This window comes from Blennius ocellaris, assembly GCF_963422515.1.
Source record: "Blennius ocellaris genome assembly, chromosome: 4".
In the NCBI taxonomy this organism is placed as follows: domain Eukaryota; kingdom Metazoa; phylum Chordata; class Actinopteri; order Blenniiformes; family Blenniidae; genus Blennius; species Blennius ocellaris.
Window position 1 is genome coordinate 27,512,442 of NC_137653.1, and position 13,898 is coordinate 27,526,339.

Consider the following 13,898-nt stretch of genomic DNA (forward strand, 5'->3'; position numbering starts at 1 on the left):
TCACTGTGCGACATTCCTGATATTCTGGATGACTGGGTTGTCTGTGGAGCTATATACTGTGTATATATATATATCCCCCTACTTCACAGATTGCCCACATTGCTCATAACAAAATCCACCACTGTTTATACCAAACCCTCCCGATTCATCACATTCCTGACTGACTGGGGAGAGAAAGTGACGATGCACAATGGTGGACAGCATTCTGCTGAAGCAACATGGCGCATTAGCAGCGGTCAGAATTGAGATTCCTGCCATTCCTGACTCGTCATTGTTGTGTGTAAACGCTGCTTAAGAAAGACGGCAGAAAATCCCAAACTAGATCTGTTTAGTGTGACTTTATGGAATTTAATAGTCTGATGGAGCTTGAAAGAATTATATGAATTATAACAGAAGGGACAAGTACCATATTGAAATTCCTGAAAATAGAGACATAAAGATTACAATGGACATTTATTAAATAGTCACATAAATCACAACAGTGGTGACGGTGGGTGCTGGGATATAAAAGCTAATAATTAACCTCCACTTGAAGTTAAATGTTCCGTCAGCTCAATTCACCTGCAGTGTTTCCCATCATGCACCAACAGACAACATGGCTGGGCTTCTCCCTGTTTGATCTGTGTTGAAATGCCTGTGAGATCAGAGTTTGGACCAGCCTTCTGCTCACTTCCTCCACACAGACACTGCCATGGGAAGGTTTTCCCTCTCATGGGGAAGCTATCAAACAGCAGTATCTTTCCTCTCCATCCCAGTTTCTCTATTTGAATTAGTACTGTTTATAGTTGTGATGTGTGGCTGATCTCCTCCTGATAATCACATTAATCTGTTGATGTCCTGTGTGCAAACATCTAATCAGTGGTAATATCGATTCAGTCAGCCTTACAAGTGCACTCCCTTGTATTTATCTGAGAACAGAGAGATAAGCGAGAGATTTGTATTTATTTGTCCACTTTAATCCAACTCAAACAACAAGAACCAGAATCATCAATTTAGAAATAAAGTATACTTTATTATTCTCCCAGTGGAAATTACTATTTCCACTTACTATTATTTAATTTGTGCCATACTAGTTTTCTTTTATTTAGTTTTATTTGCCAAAGGGGAACTTTGGTCTGGGCAATTGTGAATTCAATGCGTATTTCCCCAAATTCAGCCGTGGCCCTACATTTCAGTCTAAAAGCCCCTCTAGTGAGCTCCACTGAGAACAGGCTGTATATGTGTCTGTACCTTTAAATGCTAATGTCTGTCCACGTGTGCTCATTGTCTCTTTTCCGCTAGTGTTTGCGAGGAGAAAAAATGGCGCCCATGTGGGAGGGTGGAAGTGACTATCCACTACCAGAGGGAGTGGCTTAGCCCTGCATGATGTCATGAAGGGAAAACGTCTGAATGGCCTGAAGGAGCACACACTCGCTAAAGAGTGGAGCAACTGAGGGAGATGGAAAACTTTCTTCACTTGTGTAGCCGCAGGCTATTGAAACTCATGAATGTTAGAAAACCGTTAGGAAATAGGATTTTATTTTATTATTTTAAGTCTTATTTTATTTATTTTTTTATGTGATTCGGATTCTGGCCCAAATATAATTCCATACTTGATCAAGCTCAGTGCCACCACTGCCCCAGGTGATCATATTTACATTCATATTTACACTAGGTAAAGACTGTTGTACACACTCACACACACACACACACACACACACACACACACACACACACACACACACACACACACACACACACACACACACACACACACACACACACACACGCAGGTTTTCAGTCCTCTGTTTGGGTGTTTATTTATTTATCTTGACCCTGATGTTTGTCGTCCCCGTCCTTCCTGAAGTGGAGAGACGAGGGTGGAGGAGTGAAGGTGGAGTCTGGCTCACTTCGTCTCACTGAAGCAGGAAGTGGATGCTCTCTGCTGCACTTCCATTAGCAAGTGAAAGGAAGACGGGGGATAATAGGAAATGGCGGACGGGCCAGAGGAAGAGGAAATGAATGTAGCGTGGAGAGGAGAGCAGAAGAAGAGGAACGGTGAGGGAGGAAGGATGCAGCAGATAATTAGATAGAGGTTTGTTGAACAGAATATGAGCAGAGGATTCTGGTTCCAAACTGCACTCTACTTCCCCGGAAGTGGTTTCGCTGTGTTTGAGCAAGAGAGAGCCGAGAGAAGAGCAGCGTCTAAGTGAAAGTGCTGTGCAGCTTCTAACCTTATTGATGGCTGAAGGCACCCGCAGTGTGTGAAGCAGCTTTAAAGCCTTTCTAATCAAATGCTGATATTTGTTATCTTGACACTGTTTTAGTATTCTTCTTTAAAGTCACCCACTGACTCTGTATCAGCATTACGTAGATCAGTTTAGAGTTTAACTGAAACTCTGTTTCCATCCTCGTTGGGAATTCATATAGACAAGAGCTGTGCTCATCTGACGTTTTCTGATTGGGAATTATTCATGGTCCGATGAGGAAAGGCTGTTTGCATGTTACAACCCAGCTCCAGTCGGGGAAAAGCCAAAGAGGCAGTAACAAAAACCAGGTGGAATTGGTGGTGTGTGTGAAGTGAAGCATCGTTGTAGTTCTCAAAATAGCCAGTGTCCAGAACTAAAGGAAGGACGAAACGCTACTGCCAGTCTCAGGGAGAAAAAACTATTTATGCACAATTGAAAACATTTGATAAAACTTCATCCTCTTCTCACCACAGTAACGGCAGGAGACTGGATTCTTCCTGTTAAAACACAATAAATGTATCACAACTCATCTGCTTTCTCATCTGATTCTGAATCAAACACTAGAGCAGACAGAGACTTCTGATGGTGGAGGTTTGTGGAGTTGATGGAGGAAGGAAGATGGTGGAGGTTTGTGGAGTTGATGGAGGGAAGAAGGAAGATGGTGGAGGTTTGTGGAGTTGATGGAGGAAGGAAGATGGTGGAGGTTTGTGGAGTTGATGGAGGAAGGAAGATGGTGGAGGTTTGTGGAGTTGATGGAGGAAGGAAGATGGTGGAGGTTTGTGGAGTTGATGGAGGAAGGAAGATGGTGGAGGTTTGTGGAGTTGACGGAGGAAGGAAGATGGTGGAGGTTTGTGGAGTTGATGGAGGAAGGAAGATGGTGGAGGTTTGTGGAGTTGATGAAGGAAGGAAGATGGTGGAGGTTTGTGGAGTTGATGGAGGGAGGAAGATGGTGGAGGTTTGTGGAGTTGATGGAGGAAGGAAGATGGTGGAGGTTTGTGGAGTTGATGAAGGAAGGAAGATGGTGGAGGTTTGTGGAGTTGACGGAGGGAGGAAGATGGTGGAGGTTTGTGGAGTTGATGGAGGAAGGAAGATGGTGGAGGTTTGTGGAGTTGATGAAGGAAGGAAGATGGTGGAGGTTTGTGGAGTTGATGAAGGAAGGAAGATGGTGGAGGTTTGTGGAGTTGATGGAGGAAGGAAGATGGTGGAGGTTTGTGGAGTTGATGGAGGAAGGGAGGAAGATGATGGAGGTTTGTGGAGTTGATGGAGGAAGGAAGATGGTGGAGGTTTGTGGAGTTGACGGAGGGAGGAAGATGGTGGAGGTTTGTGGAATTGATGGAGGGAGGAAGATGGTGGAGGTTTGTGGAGTTGATGGAGGAAGGAAGATGGTGGAGGTTTGTGGAGTTGATGGAGGGAGGAAGATGGTGGAGGTTTGTGGAGTTGATGGAGGAAGGAAGATGGTGGAGGTTTGTGGAGTTGATGGAGGGAGGAAGATGGTGGAGGTTTGTGGAGTTGACTGAGGAAGGAAGATGGTGGAGGTTTGTGGAGTTGATGGAGGGAGGAAGATGGTGGAGGTTTGTGGAGTTGACGGAGGAAGGAAGATGGTGGAGGTTTGTGGAGTTGATGGAGGGAGGAAGATGGTGGAGGTTTGTGGAGTTGATGGAGGGAAGAAGATGGTGGAGGTTTGTTGAGTTGATAGAGGGAGGGAGGTGGAGGTTTGTGGAGTTGATGGAGGGAAGAAGGAAGATGGTGGAGGTTTGTGGAGTTGATGGAGGGAGGAAGATGGTGGAGGTTTGTGGAGTTGATGGAGGGAAGAAGGAAGATGGTGGAGGTTTGTGGAGTTGATGGAGGGAAGAAGGAAGATGGTGGAGGTTTGTGGAGTTGATGGAGGGAGGAAGATGGTGGAGGTTTGTTGAGTTGATGGAGGGAGGAAGATGGTGGAGGTTTGTGGAGTTGATGGAGGGAAGAAGGAAGATGGTGGAGGTTTGTGGAGTTGATGGAGGCAGGAAGATGGTGGAGGTTTGTGGAGTTGATGGAGGGAAGAAGATGGTGGAGGTTTGTGGAGTTGATGGAGGGAAGAAGGAAGATGGTGGAGGTTTGTGGAGTTGATGGAGGGAGGAAGATGGTGGAGGTTTGTTGAGTTGATAGAGGGAGGGAGGTGGAGGTTTGTGGAGTTGATGGAGGGAAGAAGGAAGATGGTGGAGGTTTGTGGAGTTGATGGAGGGAGGAAGATGGTGGAGGTTTGTGGAGTTGATGGAGGAAGGAAGATGGTGGAGGTTTGTGGAGTTGATGGAGGAAGGAAGATGGTGGAGGTTTGTGGCGTTCATGGAGGGAGGAAGATGGTGGAGGTTTGTGGAGTTGATGGAGGGAGGAAGATGGTGGAGGTTTGTGGAGTTGATAGAGGGAGGAAGATGGTGGAGGTTTGTGGCGTTCATGGAGGGAGGAAGATGGTGGAGGTTTGTGGAGTTGATGGAGGAAGGGAGGAAGATGGTGGAGGTTTGTGGAGTTGATGGAGGAAGGGAGGAAGATGGTGGAGGTTTGTGGAGTTGATGGAGGAAGGGAGGAAGATGGTGGAGGTTTGTGGAGTTGATGGAGGAAGGGAGGAAGATGGTGGAGGTTTGTGGAGTTGATGGAGGAAGGGAGGAAGATGGTGGAGGTTTGTGGAGTTGATGGAGGAAGGGAGGAAGATGGGGGAGGTTTGTGGAGTTGATGGAGGAAAGGAGGAAGATGGTGGAGGTTTGTGGAGTTGATGGAGGAAGGGAGGAAGATGGTGGAGGTTTGTGGAGTTGATGGAGGAAGGGAGGAAGATGGTGGAGGTTTGTGGAGTTGATGGAGGAAGGGAGGAAGATGGTGGAGGTTTGTGGAGTTGATGGAGGAAGGGAGGAAGATGGTGGAGGTTTGTGGAGTTGATGGAGGAAGGGAGGAAGATGGTGGAGGTTTGTGGAGTTGATGGAGGAAGGGAGGAAGATGGTGGAGGTTTGTGGAGTTGATGGAGGAAGGGAGGAAGATGGTGGAGGTTTGTGGAGTTGATGGAGGAAGGGAGGAAGATGGTGGAGGTGTAGAATTGTGGCTGTTTATTCCTCTTTTATGACAAACTGGATTAACACTGGTCATTTCACACACACACCTGCAGTAAAGCACCGGAGCGGCGAAGGACAACAACAAACAACACTTCCCAAAACAACACCATGCTATGACTCAATTTCCCACAATGCACTTGTCATTTAAAGTGACAGGCTAAATTTGTTCTTCCTCAAAATGCACCTTTGGACCAATTTCCATGACATTATGAGTTCATTAGTGTTTGAGACATCTTGTTTACAGACTGACAGACAAATAATGGCGGGTGATTTTATAAGGTAAGAACCCACTGATCAGACTGTGTGAGGGAAACTGAGCTTATGTGTTAAATAATTAAACTTCTTTTAAACACCTTTAATGAAAAGAAATACCTTTTCATTTTAAGATTAAACTGCATTTTGGACTCATAAATAAAATTAACAATCAATCATCCAAACGGCATTTTCATTTTCTTCTTCAAGATTGCTTATTCTGTGACTTAATTAAAATAAAAAGTAAATGACGTTTATTTAATGACGCTACGACAGTGACACACAGTGACGTGGAGAAGTAACTTTAATGTGATTACTAGTTTGGAAATAGTTACATGTTAGATTACTCGTTACTGAGAGTAACGTGTTACCGGCATCACGGATTGAAAAGCATTAATAAGCGACTAATTCTTCATCAATGTAGCAACGCAGTAGGTTCCTGGTTGTTTGTGGTCGGTCGCTGAGGGAGGAGTGTTGATATCAACACTCCCTGAGGGGATTGATGAAGTGCCATTAATTTAAATACTGAAGTTTTTAATCACTGATTAAATCACATTCTTAATGAATCCCCTCCCCTCTGGCATTCCTTTCAATTTATCACTGTCAGACTCACAGGTTTATGGTTAACATGTGATTTATGTGTTTGTCTCCTCAGTGGTGGTGTTGTACGTCCAGGGCCCGGGGACCAAGGAGTGGAGAGAGGTCAGTGACACGTCCTTGTTTTTACTCTTTATGGAAAATGTCACGCTGACCCATGCAGGTTTAATGAGTCTTTTATTGTTTATTACCAAAACAATTTACTGTGGATTCACTGGAGTCCACGAAACTTCAAAGTTTTAAAATGTGATGGCTGCTTTGTTTCTGGTTGATCAGAGGCTCAAATACTCACACACACACACGCACGCACGCACGCACGCACGCACGCACGCACGCACGCACGCACACACACACACACACACACACACACACACACACACTATTTTACTGTGAAGTGAAGGCTTCACATGACCTCCGCAGGGAGAAATGTCATAATGAGGCTCAGATCAGGAGGATGACTGTGTGATGAAGTCAAAGGTGGCCACATGAGTGTGTGTGTGTGTGTGTGTGTGTGTGTGTGTGTGTGTGTGTGTGTGTGTGTGTGTGTGTGTGTGTGTGTGTGTGTGTGTGTGTGTGTGTGTGTGTGTGTGTGTGTGTGTGTGTGTGTGTGTGTGTGTGCGTGTGCGTGTGTGTGTTACTCGTCATTTTTGACAAATTCTTGGATGGATGAGAGCTTCACAGGATGGTATGTACAGTCACCACATCACATTCCTCTCTGGTCTCCAACATCTGCTGTAACTCACAGCAACCATTAAAGATGTTGGAACTGGGTCAGCAGTCGCCATGGAAACCAGTTGCTCCGCCACACCGGCCAGTCACACCTCCAGCGCACTCGTTCGTGTGACGTCACGCACACTCGTTCTGGAGGGACCAACAAAATAAGTGTGTGTGAAGAGCTGGAGCCTTGACGGTGTTGAGAAGTTATGACACCACCTGCACACACTCCACCTGTTCGTCACCACCAATGACACCACCTGCACACACCACCTGTCCGTCACCACCAATGACACCACCTGCACACACTCCACCTGTTCGTCACCACCAATGACACCACCTGCACACACCACCTGTTCGTCACCACCAATGACACCACCTGCACACACTCCACCTGTTCGTCACCACCAATGACACCACCTGCACACACCACCTGTCCGTCACCACCAATGACACCACCTGCACACACTCCACCTGTTCGTCACCACCAATGACACCACCTGCACACACTCCACCTGTTCGTCACCACCAATGACACCACCTGCACACACCACCTGTCCGTCACCACCAATGACACCACCTGCACACACCACCTGTCCGTCACCACCAATGACACCACCTGCACACACTCCACCTGTCTGTCACCACCAATGACACCACCTGCACACACCACCTGTCCGTCACCACCAATGACACCACCTGCACACACCACCTGTCCGTCACCACCAATGACACCACCTGCACACACCACCTGTCCGTCACCACCAATGACACCACCTGCACACACCACCTGTCCGTCACCACCAATGACACCACCTGCACACACCACCTGTCCGTCACCACCAATGACACCACCTGCACACACCACCTGTCCGTCACCACCAATGACACCACCTGCACACACCACCTGTCCGTCACCACCAATGACACCACCTGCACACACCACCTGTCCGTCACCACCAATGACACCACCTGCACACACCACCTGTCCGTCACCACCAATGACCCCACCTGCAGACACCTAATGACATCCTGAGTCAAGTCCCAACTCCCAAATCTATATTTCTCATCTCGATGTCCCTGTCATGAAGGTCAGATCAGTGCGCACTGTGACACGTATAGCAAATATACTTTACATTCCAACAGAAGGCTTGAATTAGAGTCAGATGTATGAAATGAAAATGTTCTGTCAGATTGTGTTTGATCAGGATATTAATTAGAAATGTAAAGTTACTGAACACGTCATGATTTTCTCTTTGGAACTGCTGGAAACCACTGAGATGTTTCTCCATATTGACATCCATCCATCCATCCGTCCATCCATCCATCCATCCATTCAGCTGGGCTCAGATCCAGAACCTAATAACTTTGAAGGCTGTGGTGAGAAATTGTGAAAACGCTCCGTCTTGAAGAAATAACCTCATCTCAGATTAGGAAACAGGAGGAAGTCTGAAGCCTCCGTCAGAGCGAAGACGTCACAGCTGGGAAATGTCAGTAACTGCCTCCGTCTTGCAGCAGTCAGCACCAAAGCACTCTTTCTTGTTGACTTTCTGGAGTCTTAGCTGGTGTTTATAGCAGTGAATAGAGACACGTGGTGACTATATTTTCCACTGCTCTTTATCTTTATAAATGTGTGCTGATTGAAGGAACTTGCTTTAGGCTGGGTTGGCCTGCAGCCACGGTTGGAGCTGGTCCGTATGCTTCCTGGTTTCACGTCCTGCAGCCTGTTTGGACCGTCGTACCGGCAGCATGGAGCAGCTGGCCTCACTTCCATTGTCACCAGCTTGTAGGACATGGGCAGAACAAACGCCGAGAGATCTGGCACTTTGTCATGCAATTAGCAGAAATCGAATTCTCACAACGAAGAGAAAGAAATAATTACTCTTCTGCCAGAAACAAACCGTGGAGAGATGGTTTAGTTGGAGATGGAGAAGTAATCAGTGAAGAAACATTAAATACTTAAATACTCTTGAGTTTTCAATCTCTGTTAAACTTGTTACCATGAATACACGCCTTTTATTTATTAGTCTACAGAAAAAATATTGTGGAAGAATATTCTCAAGCTTTTCAACCAAAATATAAAACATTTTGTGTGTGTGTGTGTGTGCGTGCGCGCGCACGGGTGTGTGTGTGCGTGTGTGCGTGCGTGCGTGCGTGCGCGCGTATGTGTGTGTGTGTGAGGCTTGAGTGCTAACCACTTCAGCACCATGCAAGAGGGAATATAGGTAAAATGACCAGTAAGAAGTTTGAGCTTCACATTTAAGACAATTTCCCTATAATATAATATAATAATATAATATAATAATATAATATAAGATGATGTGATTGAGTTCCTTCTGGTGTCAGAACAGGTTTTATTGTTGCAACAGGAAGAGACTTGGTGTCTCCTCTTATTGTTGCCTTTATTGGAAGCTGGCTTGGCTGCCGGACATAACCGTGGTGGGAATGCTGAGAGAGAGAGAGAGAGAGAGAGAGAGAGAGAGAGAGAGAGAGAGAGAGAGAGAGAGAGAGAGAGAGCGAGAGCGAGAGCGAGAGCGAGATGAGAGCGAGAGCGAGAGCGAGAGCGAGAGAGAGAGAGAGAGAGAGAGAGAGAGGGAGAGAGAGAGAGAGAGAGAGAGAGAGAGAGAGAGAGAGAGAGAGAGAGAGAGAGAGAGAGAGAGAGAGAGAGAGAGAGAGAGAGAGAGAGGAGAGAGAGAGAGAGAGAGAGAGAGAGAGAGAGAGAGAGAGAGCCTAAGAGGAGGCACATTATTTCCTCCTGTTGAGGTACTTTTCCTCTGTGAGTAAATTCCAGAAGTGTCCATGAGCTCTGGACTTCAGCTCAATGTCGGCTTGTAGTGTCACAATCTCATCTTCCACTCCAGAGGAGTTCAGGTGAAACGGTTTTGCAATTTTGTGATGTGAGTGAATCAACCTCAGCATCGTCCTGAAAAGAAAAGCACATGAACGTAGAGACTGGCTGCAGCAAAGACAAGTGTTGAAAGCGTTTGTCAAACTCTGACATCAGTTGTCAAGAACCGTCTTTGAAGAGATCTGGCGCCAATAGAACAGGAGATCTTCGTTGCCACATCCTTGATCTCCTTCATGTTGAGCATTTTAGCACATAAAGCTTGTTGATGGATTCTGCAGTGGTAATTCAGGAAGTCCAGGGAAACAGGGCCTTCCTGAACTTGCCAATGAATCCATTCAACCGGCCAACCATTGCGTTGCTCCATCCGTGGTGGAGGACACCAGTTTGTACACTGGAGGCTGGTTTTCTTCATGAAGGTTTTGAACGACTGAACTTTGTCCTCTCCTGGCGTCTGTTCTTTCATGGCAGTGCTGTTAATAGCTCCACTTCACTGTCACTGTTCTTCTTAACAGCTGGAGCGTTTTGGTCCAAGATAATATTCCTGCCTTGTTTTTAAAGTCTCTGAACAAAGAGTAGCTGCTTCCACGAAGGCTTCTTTCACCACCTCTCCGTCTTGGAAGGACTTCTGGTTCTTGACCATGAGGTGACTCACCCACAACCAAAAATGACTGCTGTCCTTTCAGTTCCTTCACCTTTCTCTCTCTCAACTCGCTTTCCAGCAGAAAGTCCGTGTCATATTTCCGATGAGCAGTGCGATAATGCCGCTCCACATTTGCCTTCTTCCGTATTGTGATGGTCGAATGGCAGACGAGGCAACGCTCTTCCTAAATGTCCTGGTGAAAAAACAGTCCTCCTCTCATTCTGTATGAAGGTGGTTGGTTTTTGTCTTCTGACTTGGTCCAGCTCCACCACTCGTTTTTATATCCTTTCTTAAGTTGAAGAGAAGATAGCGAGAGCTAAACATCGGAGGGAACTCGCCGGTGTTTGTGCACTGACCTAAACGTCAGACGTCATGTGACTGGCTGTACTGTATGTCAGTGAAGTGACGGGTGGAGGACAGGCTGACGCCATGTGATCTACCTGCACTACCTTTGTTATCCACTGGTGGATCACCATCGACGTAATGAGCACCCCTGACCTATAGTTTTCACAACGATCCAAACACTTTCCAACCGTTTTTAGATTAAACGAACCGGAGCAGCGCTGTCTGGATCTACAGCAGTAGTAGTAGTAGTAGTAATAGTAGCAGCAGTAGTAGTAGTAGTAGCAGTAGCCGTAGCAGCAGTAGCAGTAGCAGTAGCAGTAGCAGTAGCAGTAGCAGTAGCAGTAGCCGTAGCCTTAGCAGTAGCAGCAGTAGCAGTAGCAGTAGCAGTAGCAGTAGCAGTAGCAGTAGCAGTAGTAGCAGTAGCAGTAGCAGTAGCAGTAGCAGTAGCAGTAGTAGTAGCAGTAGCAGTAGCAGTAGCAGTAGCAGTAGCAGTAGCAGTGTTTTGAACCTGCTACTGCTGTGTAGTGTTTTGAACTTTGACCACAAACTCCAGCTGCACCATGTTTGTTGGGTTGTATCACTGACATTGACACTCATAGTTTCAGATATTGACACTGTGGTGAAGATGTACTGATGTACTGATGTACTGATGTACTGATGTACTGATGTACTGATGTTGATGTACTGATGTACTGATGTACTGATGTACTGATGTACTTCTACCAGGCGCCACCAGGAGTCCCTCCTTATTCTACTGCTGGACTGGATGTGTTTTAATCAGGACTGATGAACCAGATCTTTATTCAGGTTTACAGCCAATCCCAGATGAGAGACTCTCCTGTGAGGAGGATCTGCAGCCTCGGTTCAGTGAACATGGAAACACTGACGCTCGCCTCCGACTCTGCAGCCTCTCTTCTGTCTTCACTATGTTGTTCTCACAGAACCTGGCTGCCAGCATAACCTGGTCCTCCGGGACAAACTCTGCACCGATAACCTACTTTCTCCACAAATTGTGGGCCAACACAATCAAAACCTTTTTTTTTTTTAAACATCAGTATTGAAATTTTTCCACTGTGGATTTACTGCTTGCACATATTTAATATACACAGTCACAGTATTTAATGAACATGATGCAACTCAGTTGCTCATTAAGAAAACCAGAGTTTCATCACAGGGTCACGTCTTTGAAACACATTATTTTGTCATTTAAATATAACATGAGAATTCTCTGCTTCAACCTGCACACACATCCCACACAGGTGGCTGATGAGAATTTAGACAACAAATCACAGTGTGGAATCATACTGTGTATGAATACCGTCCTTTTGGGGTGGAATAGTCCATGTTTTGAATTTAAATACATTTTCTTTGTTGAGTTTTTTTTGTCCGTCGCTGTCTCGTCTTTGTGTCTGTTCTATTTTTTCTTTCAATCAGAGGAGATTTGCTAAAGTCCTGGGCTTTCAGTGTGTCATATATACAAGTACAGCCCAAACAGTTAGAATATCATGAAAATGTTCAATATTTTTTGTCCCTCATTTCAGAAAGTCAAACCCACAGATGATAGAGGCTCATGACACACAGAGTGAAATATTTCAAGTCTTTATTCCTTGAAATGTTGATGATTATGGCTTACAGATCATGAAAAACCCCAAATTCAGTGTCTCAGAAAATAAGATTTTCATGATATTCTAATTTTTTGAGATGTACTTGTAGAATAGACTTCACAGTATAAAAATATACACATAAACAACCATCCATCCATCCATCCACCCATCCATCCATCCATCCATCCATCCATCCATCCATCCATCCATCCACCCATCCATCCATCCACCCACCCATCCATCCATCCATCCAGCCACCCAATATTTTACCTCTTATTTTTATCTTATTTAATTTTAATACTCCTATGCATGCCCCTAAAGCCTTATAGCTTAAAGTTTTTGGCTATTTTATCTAAACCATGTGTTATATGTTTTTATGTTTAATGTTGCACGTCTCACCAAGAAAAATTCCTAGTTTGTGAACCTGTTTACAAGCAATGGCAATAAAAACGATTCTGATTCTGATTCTGATCCATCCATCCATCCATGTCGTGGCCATGATTTTCCTATAACAGGTGGTGCCCTGAGGTTATCTGATATATACCAGGTTATTACCAGATAGTTATTATTTGACCTAATTAATAACCATCTCTGATAATTATGAATTACTATCAAACTACCCATTAAAGTTCTTCTAACAGAATTCCCACGGGAAACATTTAGGAGCCAGTTTTAGTTTTGGATGTCTCTCTCTCACATTGTCAATACCTTTCTGAATAAAATTAATCTTCACACTCATAAAAACATGTATTTCAAGCATTTATGTTTTGTGAAGGACACCCTGGTTAGTGACGCCTCTGCATCACGGAAACACCAGAAGATTCCTGAAGCAAAATCCCGTCTGTTCACTGATTCACACCAGACCTCGAGTCGCACTGGAAAAATGACCAATTTATAGATCTTATAGATCCCGAAAGTGGCTTATAGATCACGAAAACCCCAAATCCTGTGTCTCAGAAAACTTTCACAACATTTCACACTTTTCTCGTAGCTTGAAGATTCTTTCTTTGAGAAAGTCTGGATTTTTTTTTACCCTGAATCGACCAGATGTTGATATTTTCACCTGAGCTGCGGCGACACCACCTTTGATATCCCAGAAACCCTTGCAGCAGGTTTCCCAAGATGACGCCAGTTCATAAAACAAAAACACAGTTTGATGGCAACAAGTTCTGTTTGTTTGACTTACTGACTTTGGTGGGATTGATTTAGGAAACTGCAGGTTGGAAATGAGTACTGAGGCTCTTCTTTTTCCATATTGGCTTATTCTCTGTGCAGAAATGAGGCTTTTATTGGAAGTATACTGTGAGGATTTGAACTTGAAGTTGATTCCCAGCATCAGTTTGCCCCTGAGCAGGTCTGCAGCCCACCACCGTCATGCTGACGGGTGAGACCACCACAGTGCCTGATTACCAGGATCCAACATGTGGCCAGCTTGTCACAATCAGTCTGAATCTCACAGCTGAGATTCAGACTGTGGGAGGATCGTCTGTCTCCGAGTGTCTGCGCTGGACGACCAGACTTGACAAGAAACAAACGTGTCAGAAAGTCTCAGAGATGCATTTATGTGTTTCTATGCAGTAAAACGGGCCTGTT